The following is a 15,566-nucleotide window of genomic DNA, read 5'->3' on the forward strand; positions in this document are numbered from 1 at the left end:
AGATCACCTTCTTCCACATGTTTGGTGTGTCTCCCAGGTGGCTTGTGGCAAACTTTAAACAACTTTATGGATATCTTTAAGAAATGTCTTTCTTCTTGCCACTCTTCCATAAAGGCCAGATTTGTGCAATATACGACTGATTGTTGTCCTATGGACAGAGTCTCCCACCTCAGCTGTAGATCTCTGCAGTTCATCCAGAGTGATCATGGGCCTCTTGGCTGCATCTCTGATCAGTCTTCTTCTTGTATGAGCTGAAAGTTTAGAGGGACGGCCAGGTATTGGTAGATTTGCAGTGGTCTGATACTCCTTCCATTTCAATATTATCGCTTGCACAGTGCTCCTTGGGATGTTTAAAGCTTGGGAAATCTTTTTGTATCCAAATCCGGCTTTAAACCTCTTCACAACAGTATCTCGGACCTGCCTGGTGTGTTCCTTGTTCTTCATGATGCTCTCTGCGCTTTTAACGGACCTCTGAGACTATCACAGTGCAGGTGCATTTATACGGAGACTTGATTACACACAGGTGGATTGTATTTATCATCATTAGTCATTTAGGTCAACATTGGATCATTCAGAGATCCTCACTGAACTTCTGGAGAGAGTTTGCTGCACTGAAAGTAAAGGGGCTGAATAATTTTGCACGCCCAATTTTTCAGTTTTTGATTTGTTAAAAAAGTTTGAAATATCCAATAAATGTCGTTCCACTTCATGATTGTGTCCCACTCGTTGTTGATTCTTCACAAAAAAATACAGTTTTATATCTTTATGTTTGAAGCCTGAAATGTGGCAAAAGGTCGCAAAGTTCAAGGGGGCCGACTACTTTCGCAAGGCACTGTAACTAGGCAAGCCAGTTAAGAACTAATTTGGCCTAGGAACAGTGGGTTAACTGCCTTGTTCAGGAGCAGAACGACAGATTTGTACCTTGTCAGCTCGGGCATTAGATCTTGCAACCTTTCGGTTGCTAGTCCAATGCTCTAACCTCTAAGCTACGCTGCCGCCCCCAACCTATGGGCAGGGAAGTATATTATGTCTATCTGGATATTCATATATAGCTGGCTAGCTGTGAAAGCTGAAGACAAACACTGGCTATTTCCAAATCTGCTATTTGTTCAGTGGTCCGTGGTTCACTAAGATATCTGGAAGCGTGGAGCAGGTGAGTCCCATGCTGTCACCAGTGGTGTAAAGTACTTAAGTAAAAATACTTTAAAGTACTACTTAAGTCGATTTTTGTGGTGTCTGTACTTTATTTTACTATTTATAATTTTGTTTACTTTTACTTTTACCTCACTACATTCCTAAATAAAGTAATGTACTTTTTACTCCATCAATTTTCCCTGACACCCAAAAGCACTCTTTACATTTTGAGTGCTTAGCAGGATAGGAAAATGGTCCAATTCTCTCACTTATCAATAGAACGTCCCTGGTTAACCCTATTGCTTCTGATCTGGTGGACTCATAGCACACATGCTTTGTTTGTTAATTATGTTTGAATGTTGGAGAGTGCCCCTGGCTATCCATAAATAAAAAAAACAAGAAAATGGTGCTGTCTGGTTGACTTAATATAAGGAATTTTAAATTATTTATATTTAAATTTACTTTTGATACTTAAGAATATTTCAAATCAAATACTTTTAGACTTTTACTCAAGTAGAATTTTACTGGTGTCTTTTAACTTTTACTTGAGTCATTTTCTATTAAAATATCTTTTACTCAAGTATGACGATTGGGTACTTTTTCTACTACTGGCTGTCACCAGTTTGGTTTGGTTAAGGTTCTGAGCCAGCTGGCCTGATCAGATAATGGGAACCAATGCAGGCTTGAGATATGCTGCATGCCTATGTGTGTGTAAACAAATGTGAATCGAAGTAATGCATGTCCATGAAAGAAGTTTGAGTTACTCATGCAAGGAGTTGTACATCCTTGTCTCTGTGAATTCATTTGTTTATATTCTGTCTTACTTGCTTTATCTGAGAGAGCTTACCTGGGGAAAAAGAGGTGTGGGGGGTGTGGAATATTATGTGGGGTGGGCTTACCACCAGAGACGTCCACTGACCTACAGTCTTAGGGCTGTTGGACTGGAACCAGGGCCTTGTTCTGACAAAGCAAGCTTTGCGTGAGCTGTGACGGATGGCGCCGGTCCATTTGAGAGCCCCTAAGCAGGTGTGTCTCGTTCACATCTGCAGGGGAGCACAGTGAACCGAGACAAAATGGCAGACGCACTGGGCCCCATCCGCTACCTGTGCACTGAGACACACTAATGATTATGGATGCAAGCATATTAACGGTCACATCTGTAAGGGAGCACAACATCCAGCACACTGGGACTGAGTCAGCACTTTCAACTCCCCACTGGAAAATAGGCATACTGGTGTCAATGTGGAAAATGGTGCCTCTGTCTCCTTCGTAGGGCATAAGATAACTTGACCATTGTTCTAGCTTTCAGTATGTGTCGACAGGAGATATTCTTCCTCTATGCTATAGAGTTCAGAAGTTTGCCAGTTTAACTTGACTATCCACTTCAACTGGATTTCCCCAAGAAGGGCAGACATTCAGGACCTTGAGGCAAAACAAGTCACACAAAATGATCTAATGAATTCATCAGCTTGAAAACAGCTTTAAATATTCATTCTAAGAGTATAGGTAATAAATTAGTTATTACTCATTGACTCATTATTTAAAAATGCATAATGTCATTTGCATAGTTTTTTTTCCAGATAGGAAATAATAATGGGTATAGTTGTCTTGTAGTGTCTTTCATGACGGATGAAGCTCGTGTCTTTTTGTTCCACCATCCTCCCTCTCTCCTACTTGCTTCTCATTAAAGTTTTAAAGGAGGCTGTTTTAATTGTCAATCCTTTGACAGGTTGATAAAAGCAACTTGACAATTAAGTTCATGGGTGCCGTTATGCATATTAACGAGGTCTTATTTGGTTTTCTATTGTTATTGCAAGGAGCACTCCTGGTGGAGATAAATGTCAACCATTAACTTTTTCTCTGCTAGGAACTAAGCGTAATTAAGCCTGCTATTGTAAGACTGCCAGTGGAGACTCTAGAGAGGACAACTTTCAGCATTCACTCTATCAATGAGTAATACCAATTCTATAACACTACAGTAACAATATTACACCAAGTCTTCTACGATATAACTGTAACAGTCTCTGGCAATATACTGTTCACGGATATGGCAATCACCTAGCTTCCCTTCCAAGTCAACTCTAATGTAGGTAAAAAGACGTCAACTTCCGATGAGTCGGTTTCTTATGACTGTTGACAATATTTCTGTCAAATGTCTATATAAGACTAGCAAGAACATTGGGTAAAGGGAAAGGCGGCAGGGGTGAGAGAAAGTAGGCAAGAGAGAGATGTGACCGAGAGAAGAGGTGATAGAATATGAAGAGTGGGCAAGAGAGTTGGAGAAACATAGGGTGCAGCCAGATTACCCAGCACACCTTGCACCACTCTGCAGGGCCCACACACTCACATCAAAGCGGTACCCCATCTGCCCGAGGCACAGTCAGCCCCCTGTCCATCCCCCATGTCACTCCTCACATCCTCCTGTTCATGTTGAATAATTGACAGATCTGTTTTACATGCTCAGCATTTGCTAGGACATGGCATTGTGACTCCGAATGGGGCATTGGCTGACTTCATTACAATGGAGGCCTACTAATACTCTATGGGGCTGAATTCAATCAAACTTGCACTGGTAAAATATTGTTGTTACCACGGTGTAAAAGCACACTCTTAGGAAGAGTAATGAAAAAAGTTTATTTTGATTACGATTACAATTATGTTTTTAGTCATGAAGTGCCTGCATGAAGTGCCTGTTTAATAAAATAAAAAAAAACATTTGGATTATGATTACAATTTTTGATTATAAATTTATATTTTAAATTTATAATTTTTGAAAATAAGTCAATTTCTTTCCCCACAGGTTACTGGTTCAACGATAACAAGTATCTCATGTGTACTTATTACTGATTGTGCTGAACGTTTTTGGCTGTCTCACAACAAAGACAGAATGTCCATGCATCGAAAACAACAATGTCTCCCCCACGATCTGAAGGGGATGGGTGTGTTTGTGCCAGAAAAATCTCTGAAGTCATATAAGTCAATAACCAGTCTGTCAAGCCAGGTCTCTTTCAGGGTCTCTTAATACCAGTTACAGTAGGAGGTTTAGTGGAGACCCCCTGACTTTGGTAATAGTTTCAACAACTGGAATGCAACTTTGGATAAATCGTGTTTGATGGTTTGATAAAAGGGTGGTTTGATTGGTGATAAAAGTGATTGTCATCATTTTATTTGAGAGGGAATTCATCTAAAATCCAAACATTGTTGTTATTACTGTAATACCAAATAGGCGTGGTTGCAATCTGTGAATATGGACGTTAGGATTGGGATAGACAACAGTGTACACAGTACTAGATCTGTTTTATCTCAAGACAACGAGGGAAACCCTGACTCTGTTCATTTTGATCCTTGACCTCTGAAGTGTGTTGCCACCACCCTGAGGGCTTGGCTCGGCCCAACCTTTCCCACAGCCCCCTGGGAATGATAATCTCAGTGTGGGCGTTTACAACGGACGCCAGACACAACACTATTAGCCACAACCCTACTGCTGCTCATTAGGACCCCGGTCGATAAGAGGTGACCACCGAGATCGCCAGCGCTGCAGAACCACCAACCAGCTATATCACTCTTCAGAGTTATTATTATAAACAGGAGTGGCTGAGACTTAGGGCTGTCTTCCTCTCCTTATGGCTGTAAAAGGGGAAAGTTGGCCTGAGTAAATGAATGACTGTAGCTACCTTAATTATAACATATACCACTTTAGTCTGCAAAAGAGTATTGTCTGCAATAAAAATGGAAGTAATAAGTGGGTGTTCTGGTCTCATGTCTTCTTTATGGGGTTGGTATGACACATCGCTAAGAAAAGAGATACCTAGGCTGGGATTTAATCACATCGCACTTTGTGGGAAACGCGTCATTTCAAGGTAGTTTTCGATTGAGCCGGCATATCCAGTCTTTACCTTGCATGGGGTCTCGGCAAACGCGGGAACATTGCTTTTAAAAGCACCATTGTCGACAAAGGATTGAATCACGGCCCTAGTGAGATGTAGAGTAGAGTCTAACAATCACAGAGAATATATTTTAGGGTTGATGAACCTCATATACCATGGACAAAGTGTTTGTAAAATTGACATTGTTTTTCATGATGTCAGTATTATTGTTACAATGGAAGTCATTTGTGAACCTACAATGGTAACGTCAAATTCTCTGAGAGACCAGATCACAACGTGTAAGAAAAAAATGAACTACCTAGTTGCTTTATAAAATAGTGATTATAGGATCTGTTTTGTATCAAAAGAGCAAAATAACTTGCCACTCATTTCTCTATTTCTTTGCTTTAAATGAGAGTTGTGGACCTATAACTCACAGGAAATAGAAGATAAAAGAAGCTGATCCTGCATGTGTATTCAGCTGAGAGGTGAATCATATCGAGGCAAAATGTGAAACTAAGAAAAAGGGGAGATATATTGATTTTTGGTGGAGCCAGGGAAAGAAAAGAGAGGGAATAAAGAAGTGCTCTTTGGCCGATGTGTCCAAATGATGTCCAGTGGGAGCTGCTTAATGGTGGGGGAGGGGTGAAGGGGGTGAGGTGGGGATGACGGGGGCAGGTGCCTACCCTGACTAAGGCATGGAACTGCCCTTAGGCTAGGGCTAATAGTATTGGCTGAGCTTACTATAAGCAGCTCTCTCCAAATGGCCAACTATGAGTGTGCCACAGGACAGACAGGTATTGATTGGTTCAAATGCTCTCTGGTTGACAACAGCAAAAAGTGAAAACCTTTCAGGCATATATAAACTCCCAGCAAATTTTGTAACCCAGCAAGGTAATTAAAAACGTGCGCTTAGAGTAGATACACTCATTAAAAGTGCATATAATCTTTCATCTCTCACACGCACACATAAAAAAACACACGCATGCACACACACTCTCTCTATCCTCAATTAATTTGCCTTGTTTAGAGTGAATGACCTCTACTTTTTAACACTGACATCCTAGGTGACCTACCATCATTGAAGAACTTACATTTTTCGTCTGTGAGAGTCTTGAGGAAAAATCACTCTAATGCAAATGATTCAGAAGGAAATTGTGTTTTTTGTTTTGATGAATGTGTATTAATTTTGTACTCAGTTATGGATTGAACCATAATGTAGAGGGTTGGCATACTGTATGTCTTTGAAAAACGAGCAGCATGCAGGTAAGCCTATATTTTACATGGAACAATACCATATATGTTAGCTTTGTTGCCATGTTTTCATGCCTTTCATGCCTTATGTCACCCCCCCCCCCCCCCCCTTCCCCAAATGCTGTATACAAGATTTTCTCTTATTCACAAGAGGCACTTTCCAGACTGCTTGAGGCATCTGCTTTTGATTGCATAATTCTCCAGAGAAGAACAACACAAAACAAAAATACTGACTGAATGCAGACCTATAATATACCGAACAAATAACAAACCAGCTCTACTCTTCGTATCCACGGTTCCTAAAGAGAAGGAATTGGAAAATAAATTCTTACTTGATACCTTAGCTCATTCTAAAGGCACTGGAGAATGACGATGAGAGGATACAACCTTTTTTCCTGACTGAGACGCGTATAGGCCATAGCCCAGACTGTCTATGTTGCCTGATGGGATCAAACACCGTGCCAGTGGGACAAAGGGCTCCACTACTAGCTCATCTTCCTAATGTCACAATCAAGAGAATTAAGGTGATCAAAATATTGGGAATAGTTTTGTTTTTGGGGAACAAAGGCAACCACTTTGTCTTAATGAGACAATATGTTTTCATGGGTGATTAAATGCAAAATAAAACTGATAAAATATAAATATCCATGTTTTGAGACTAGCATGGTTTCATCGGAACTTTCTCTACATTGTGCTGGGAGTTGATGTTCCTTTAATACTGAGTGAACGTGGGCACAATCAGACTGTGTGTTGTATGACTGGAACTCCCTCAAATTATGTGACAAAAAAAAACTAAAGGAAGGAAAGGACCGCTACATTCTAATGATAGAGCTGCTCTCAAAACAGTAGCTTTGTAGTTTTCCATTAAATGCTCTTTGTCTGGCTGTTTGTGGCGTACAGTGGAGTGCGCTACATTGCTACTTTCTTCTCTACAGGGGCCCTGGGCTCCCCAAGCAATAGGAGTAAATTAGAGTGCACCTGTTCCAGCTCCAAGATAAGCCATCTCCAGGGGCTTTGCTCTGAGTAAAATGAAGTGAGTGAAGAATAAACAGAATATCACAGCATTACCCCACCAAGGTGAAGTTGCTGCCACTCTGGGGAACTGGTTCGTTTTGCACAACACCCAGTGAAATATCCTCCATAAAGCCCAATGGTAGACTGGAGGAACGGCCTTGTTCCCAGAGCACAGAGAACAGAGTTATGTTTAGTGCTCTGAGCAAGGCAGTCTGTTTTTCTATCTATTGGTAAGCTGAAGTTCTATCCTCTAGTACAGTGGTAAAGGAATGGGTCATTTCAAACATGTTGGGACAGAATCAACATAGAACATCTCTAATGGTCAAATATGTAATAGCTCACATCTCACATCTTTCTGTACTAATATAAAATATATTCAAATGTATTACATTAGCTGTGCAAAGTCTAACTAAGAAATGTGCCAGTGGATCTCCCCTTTCTTCTCAGCAGCCTAGCTGCATGAGTTACATCTGGCACTCCTTTCTTACAAGAAATAAAAGCTAGAACCCCAGTGTGATATCTGAAGGCCACTGGCCAGAGATGGCTAGTATGCAAAAAACATGCTGTTGGTCCGCACATAAGGGAATGGATAATTAGAGGCTAGAATTTAAATCATCACTGCATTGTATGTTTGATTTTCTCCATATCCCACAACATATACCCCCCCCCCCCCCCCCATTAGCCTCCCATTCGCATCTCACCCCAGCACTGTTCACCTATAACACATTATCATTATTGTGGCTAATTGCATGGCTTGCCTTGAAGTCGGGTTGGAGACTCGTGATCTGGGGTTGAAACGTGGACATGGATCCTGTCCTCCCTCACAGCTTGCCATATACTGCTAATTGCTGTGTGGCGATGGGCTAAAACCTACTAAGTGGACATGGCATAGAAAAGTCTAGGGAGGAAGGCTTGTGGTATGGGTCCAGTGTTAGATGTTGTGGGTCATGAGGAGTGGTGTACCCAAATGATCATGTAAGTACTTTTACTGTTATGAACCGCCTCTAACAGTACAGCGACTTTATCTCAACTCTGGTCCAAAGTCTCACATTTAAATCAGAAGTTTAAAGAGTTTAAAGAGAGGGCAACAGAAGAAGGATATCTCTCAAAAGTATGAGGTCACAAGAAAATAAAAATGTTTCATTCAGAAAACATATCTTTGCTATTGATGAGTTTGTGTAAATGATGCTATCCCCCTTAATTCAGGTGAGAACAGTTCTATAGTACATTATTAACTTATAACCTCCGATGAGTCACAGCTCCCAATGGGCATTAGGAACAGGAAATGAAAAGCTGCACAGTGGTGACAAAGCCTCAACCACCTCGTCTGCTGTTGTGATCTCATACCATCTGTAGGAACTCTGGCTCGACAGTAGAACTGGTTTCTTAAAACTCATTATTTTATTTGTCCAAAAGAGATTTCAAAATCAAACAAAAATGTATGATATTATTATTTATACATCACAATCCTCTTGGATAAATGATTTACACATTCTGTATGATTCATGATTGATCTATGTGCAAACGAAACAGAGCTAACATTCAGCGCTAACTGTTGTAAGAAACAAGCTGCTAAGATAACATTTCAAAAATGCGAACACTGGCCTTTAGCAGTGTCTTACTGGGGTACTTTGAGACATGTGTCGTTCCACAAAATGAATCTCTTTTGCATCCCTTTGATATTGTAAGTAAAAAATGTGCACCAATATTGAATGTTAAAAGCCTGTTATGTTAAATTAGTTTCCCTTTATTATAGACCACATGGAACATTAAATAAAGCCCTAGTTATTTGGTTGCTTTAACAAAATCATTTCTGAAGATTATTGTTTATTTCATTTAAAAAAAAACATATCTTTGCCAATGATGAGTTCATATGAATGATGCTATCCTCCTTCATTTTAAGTATAAAAAAAACCTGGCCCTCATTTTAACTCTACGGGATGGGTGTCCCTAAACAAGGACAATTGCTGCTAACGTGCGCTAATGTGACTAGAATGACATTGTATACAACAGACAACTTTCTGGGAAAAATACATTTCTTAAATGGGCAGAAAGCCTAAATTCTTGTTAATCTAACTGCAGTGTCCAATTAACAGTAGCTATTGCAGTGAAAAAATGCCATGCTATTGTTTGAAGAGAGTGCACAACAACAACAACAAAAACTTTTATCACAGCAACTGGTTTGATACATTCACCTCTGAAGTTAAATAATGTACTTGCATTCAGTAATCTTACTCTGATGTGTCATCCTGAGGGCCCCGGAGATAGAATGCAGCATAGGTTTGTTTGATAAAACCTATTTTTATGTGCAAATGTAGCAACTGGGCTCTACAGTTTGACCCCACTGCTGTATTTGGTTCCACACCCACCCCGCCCGGCCAACTAGATGTATGAAATGTAGTGTATAAACTAATGATTCATCATGTATGACATTCCTGAGAGTATGTAAACTTTCATTTTTTATTACCATAGCATTTTGTATGTTCTCTATAGTTTTGTTCTTTAAAATGTATCAATTGACCAATTCGTCACATTTGGGCAAACTCCTGGTAGACTTTGAAACAAAATATTGTGCAGTAATGTAATTCTTCACTGGATCAGACTGAAACTTTGCACACACACTGCTGCCATCTGGTGGCCAAAATCTAAATTACATCTAGACTCCTATCTGAAAGTATGGCCTCTCTCCTGCATTTCAAAGATGGTAAAAAAATATATAAAATAAATATATGTATTATCTTTAACCAGGTCTAATGTGTTATATTCTCCTACATTAATTTCACATTTCCACAAACTTCAACACGTTTCCTTTCAAATGGAATCAAGAATATGCATATCCTTACTTCGGGTCCTGAGCTACAAGCAGTTAGATTTAGGTATGTCATTTTAGACAAAAATTGAAAAAAAGGGTACGATCCTTTAAGCTCAACACTGTTATGTGAACTGAAAAATGTAATATGGTGAAAAATATGCTTTAAGAAACATTGAACATATAATAGTCAAGTCTGATTCTGGGGTTTTATGGTGGAAAACTGAGTGGGTCGAGCATAACTCGTTAACCCTTTTACTTATAGATAGACAGGAAAAACGTTTTTTTTAACAATTAAAATGTTTGGTGAAGCTTGCATCTGATTACACCACCATGTCGTACACAACAAGCTTCAGTTACCCTTTTCATTGGGGGATTTATGGCTAATTTAAGATTAAATCATCACCCCTGTAACTTTATTTGTCACTTAATAGGCACTTAATATAGTCATTTTTTATTTAACCTCTTGAGATTGGAAAACGTTTTTCTTTATTAAGTTGAACATGTGCTCTTCATGACAGAATGATAAAATTAGGTGAAATAAAAAGTTTTTTTTTCACCAAGTTATACTATACCCCAAAAGGACTAATTTCATGGAACGACACACATATCCATCAAAGCACAGCTGTATTCATTAATATTTCATACTTACCTCTTCTCACAGTGCTTTAACACTATTCTTTGATCAAAGGATATAACTTGGTTCTCAACAGGAAGGTTCCCTGCCAGCATACAGTAGATAACGTATACTGTAGAAAATTCCTCCTATAGCAAATACCTGTTGTTACAGTAACTCAGAAATGACAATGTTTATTTACAGTATGTGTTAATGAGATAGACATGCTTAGGTTGAAGTGACAGCTGTTTGATTCAATTCTTTGTTTGATTATGAGAAATGTTAAATGTGTATGATATACAGTATGTGTTAATAATGAGATAGACATGCTTACACTTTCACTATGTACTTTTGTTCATCCTAGCAAATATTTTTGTGAAAACAGCAGCATGTGCCACTCACCTGGATTTTAAGACCAGTGTAACCCAGCCTCGGCAATTAAAATATATTATTCTTAAATGTTTTCACCAACATGTGACATGCATGTTTTAGGTTGAAGTGACAGCTGGTTGATTCAATTCTTTGTTTGATTTTGAGAAATGTTAAATTTATATGATTGAAATGCTTGATGAGGTATGGACTAGATTCATAAGCAGACAGCTCAAGAGTGTCACCATGTGGGGAAATATGGATATGGCAAAACATTCAAATGTAACATGTGATGTATTATGAGACCAGCATCATCCATTAGGCAATTTTAGTTTTGGTACAATACACTGAATTGGTGCTTTGTTGCTCACAGTCCAAAGTTTAACAATAACATAATCACTCCAAAACATATAAAAATGATTGGATATGTCAAATAATATAGATCAAATAGGCTAATGATTGCCTTAGACCACCACATAACCTTGTCATCCCAAGTTCCTTGATGGATACCCTTACTATGAGACACTCAAATCGCTTTAAGTTCCCTCTGAAGTATTTGATGGCCTCCCTTGCATTTAAACTCTCTCTGAAGACTAACTTTGCTTCTCTCTATAGCCTGCGGGAACATTGTACTACCCACATGATACTTCATTGATATTCCATCTCACGGTTACCTCATGGGATATTCACCCAAACTGTTAATAATAAGAGACGTTATAATATATCACCTACTAGGGCATACAACTTCATCATACACTCAATCTTAACTGGTCTAACTGATGAATGTTTGAAACGAGCATTTTTTTCTTTCTCTTCAATGCAAGTGTACAGACCAATTGTTATAGATAATAATCTCTAAACTGATACTGAAATTATGAAAACAAAGTAGGATGCTTGTTGGATGTACTCTTTTGACAGATATTAAATGAAATGCTTTGCCCTTGGATGGATGGGTTTTGAGACATTTTTCCTGAAGCTATTATCAAAATAAGTATTGTTTTGAAGCTTACTCAATGGGACAAAGAATCAAAATGTATTGCTCTTCATAATAGTATTCCCTCCCAGCGAGGACAAGTAACAATGGGCTATTCTACCTTCCTGTCCTTTCCCTCTCAATGTGCCAATGGATGTGACCTCCATCTTTAACAATAGCCAACCAATAACACAAGCACTTGGCTTTCTGCCACCACCACTAAGGCCCTATAAGGTTGCTTTTTATCTCTGTTGTTATATTTAAAGATGACATCCTAGCCTGCCGGCCTCTACTATTGTCTCCACCATGATTGTTTGCCACTGTTGTTAAGCTCCAGTTGCAGGTCTTGGATGAAAAGGTCACCACTCAATTGGAAAACAGTCATTAGAATGCAGTGGGTACTATTCACCCGTGTGCATGGGGGAGAGAATGCAACAGAGCTGGTTAATCAAAAGTTAATTATAAAATTTTCATGCAGATGAGGGCAACATTGAAATGAATCCCAACACTACAATCATTACCAAAAATAAATAAATATATAATTCCAAAATGCTATAAAATGTTCAGGGACTAAGAGGCTGTAAACAATATGAGGTTTAATTTCAGGTAAACAAAGTGAATATCCACCAGGGGGTCTGGAAAGGAGAGAGTGAGGTTAAATCAAATTTGGAAACATAGATACCGGCAATTTTTGTTTTGTATTAAAAGATGTGCAATTAACTAGGTCCTTGGTGAGGCCATCTGGAAAAGAAAGGGGGGATTTAAGAAGGTGTACTGGTTACAATTGGAACAACATTAAATGAATGTGTGGGTAGACCTAAACATATTTTAACCAAATATATACCCTCATCCTGTCTCATGAACCAATTATGTGTTACTTGGATGAAAAAGTATGAAAAACTGCACTGATTGAATAAAAAAAATATATTAGCTAAAAGTATGTTGTCTCCCTGTCAAAACAATTCTATACTGAGAAAAATGTTGTTTCTTAAATGGTTCTTCCTCAGCTCTTAAGGTTCCTCGGACAACGTATGCCCAACAAACAACTTTTGAGTTCTTAACATTCTTAACATTCTTAGATCTACAGTATGGAAGCCTGCAGATGTGTCCCTTTCATATCAAACAGCAAATGGGACAATATTACCTAGTGTTCATTTTTCAGTATTACATTTCTAGTGTTGATGCAAGAGTTAAAGTAACACTGTAAAAAGTTAAATTAGCACCCAGTGGTGTAAAATAATCCCATTGTTGGTGTTAATACCCAGAGTTGAAACAAAACCACACCCATCATTATCATATTTCCCACTATGCTCTATTGCAGCTTGATCTACCAACCAATCATCTTCCACAACAACTTCTCCCACATGTTGTGTGCACCTCTGTCATATTGGTCCGACATATTGGCAATAAAGAGATGGTGTTTGTAGCTCTTATTTGGATCGTTTTTTTCTGCAAGCGCCACACACATTGACTGCAGATTGTAAGGGTGTAGTCTTTCTTATTCTCAGTGAAGGCATTAGCTAGCTAGTTAGCTAGCTAGATATGTCCTTTGCTACGTAATTAGCTAGCTGGAAGATAGGGCATGTCGTTTTTTTCTCTCCCTTGAGGCCAGGGGGAATAGTTTCTACTATATAGCACAGTCACAAATTCAAATTCAAATTGCCTAAATCATAAAAAATAATAAAAATAAAAAATCCTAAAAACAAAAATTTGCTTTTTGGTCTTAATTTAAGGTTAGGCATAAGGTTAGCAGTGTGGTTAAGGTTAGGTTTAAGGTTAGGTTTGAAATCTAATTTTAAGAAGATAGATTTTAGAAATGGGTGGGGTTTTGCCATGATTAGGACTTTGTGACTGTGTTAACTAGTGACAACCAGGGGGGAATGTTTTTTCTAGCAAAGCATAGCCTGATGACAAATACTTTACTCAGTAAGGTCACTCCAATAGAATGCCATGGTCACTCCTACTAAGGCAAACTTTGAATGGTGTATATCCCAGGCTTATACATATGTGCTGTGTGCACAATAGCCTGGGGACAATGTTACACCAATAAACATTTAGCTTGATGAAAGCCTCCAACATAAGGAAATTGAATGTGGCATTCTTCTGGATCCAAGTTACAGGTTCTTCAGTACACAAACACACACACAACAATGTAACAAACCATAGCGTGCGGTGCTGGGCCCAGTCAGGTCTTTGTCACATTCACCCACTCCCCCACTGAAAGATCAGCAACAAAATGTTGGATCATTGTAACAGGTTGTAATCAAGCCCTGGTCTCCAGCATGGCAACAGAAGAGGAATATCTGGTGCGGTAGTCTCAGGTAGGACTACTCCAAATCATCTTGGCTCTGACACATACAGACACAAACCAATGCAAACGTTGCATGTCCATCAACCCATCTAAACACCCTACAGTATGGATTATGAGAGAACCTTCATAAATGAACAGAACGTTTATAAACTATGTATTGACACATTATGTAGTGTCCTGTAATACTCAGCCTGAATTTAACATGGATTATTTTGAGATTGTTTTGTCGCTGCATAAACACTATACCCCATATTGTCAAAGTAGAATAATGTTTTTTCGAAAGGTATACAAATTAATAAAACATGAAAAGCGGAAATGTCTTGAGTCAATAACTATTCAAACCTTTTGTTTTGGCAAACCTAAATAAATGAAAGAGTAAAGATTTGCTTAACAAGTCACATAATATGTTGCATTAACTCACCTTGTGTGTAATAATAAGGTTTAATGTGATTGTTGAAAGACTACCTCATCTCTGTACACCAAACATACAATTATCTGTAAGGTCCCTCAGTCGAGCAGTGAATTTCAAACACAGGTTCAAATACAAAAGACCAGGGAGGTTTTCCAATGCCTCGCAAAGAAGGGCACATATTGGCAGATGGGTAAAAAAATATATTTGACATTGAATGTCCCTTTGAGGACGGTGAAGATATTAATTGCACTTTGGATGGTGTATCAATACACCCAGACACTACAAGATATAAGCGTCCTTTCTAACTCAGTTACCGGAGAGGAAGGAAACTGCCAATAGTGACTTTAAAACAGTTACAGAGTTTAATGTCTGTGATAGGAGAAAACTCAGAACTCAGGACAGATCAACAACATTGTAGTTACTCCACAATACTAACCTAATTGGCAGAGTGAAAAGAAGGAAGCCTGTACAGAATACAAATATTCCAAAACATGAATCTTGTTTGCAACAAGGCACTAAAGCAATACTGCAAAAAAAAAATGTGACAAAGCAATTCACTTTTTGTCCTGATTACAAAGTGTTAGGTTTGGGGCAAATCCAACACAGGACATTAGAGAACCATATATTCAGAAATATCAAATATATTTTGATTTGTTTAACACTTTTTGGTTATTACATGAATCCATATGTGTTATTTCTTAGTTTTGATGTCTTCACTATTATTCTACAACGTAAAGAAAAACCCTTGAATGAGTATGTGTTCTAAAACATTTGACCGGTAGTATAAATCAATCATTGGTTCCAACCT

This window comes from Oncorhynchus clarkii, chromosome 23, assembly GCF_045791955.1.
Source record: "Oncorhynchus clarkii lewisi isolate Uvic-CL-2024 chromosome 23, UVic_Ocla_1.0, whole genome shotgun sequence".
NCBI classification, from domain to species: Eukaryota; Metazoa; Chordata; class Actinopteri; order Salmoniformes; family Salmonidae; genus Oncorhynchus; species Oncorhynchus clarkii.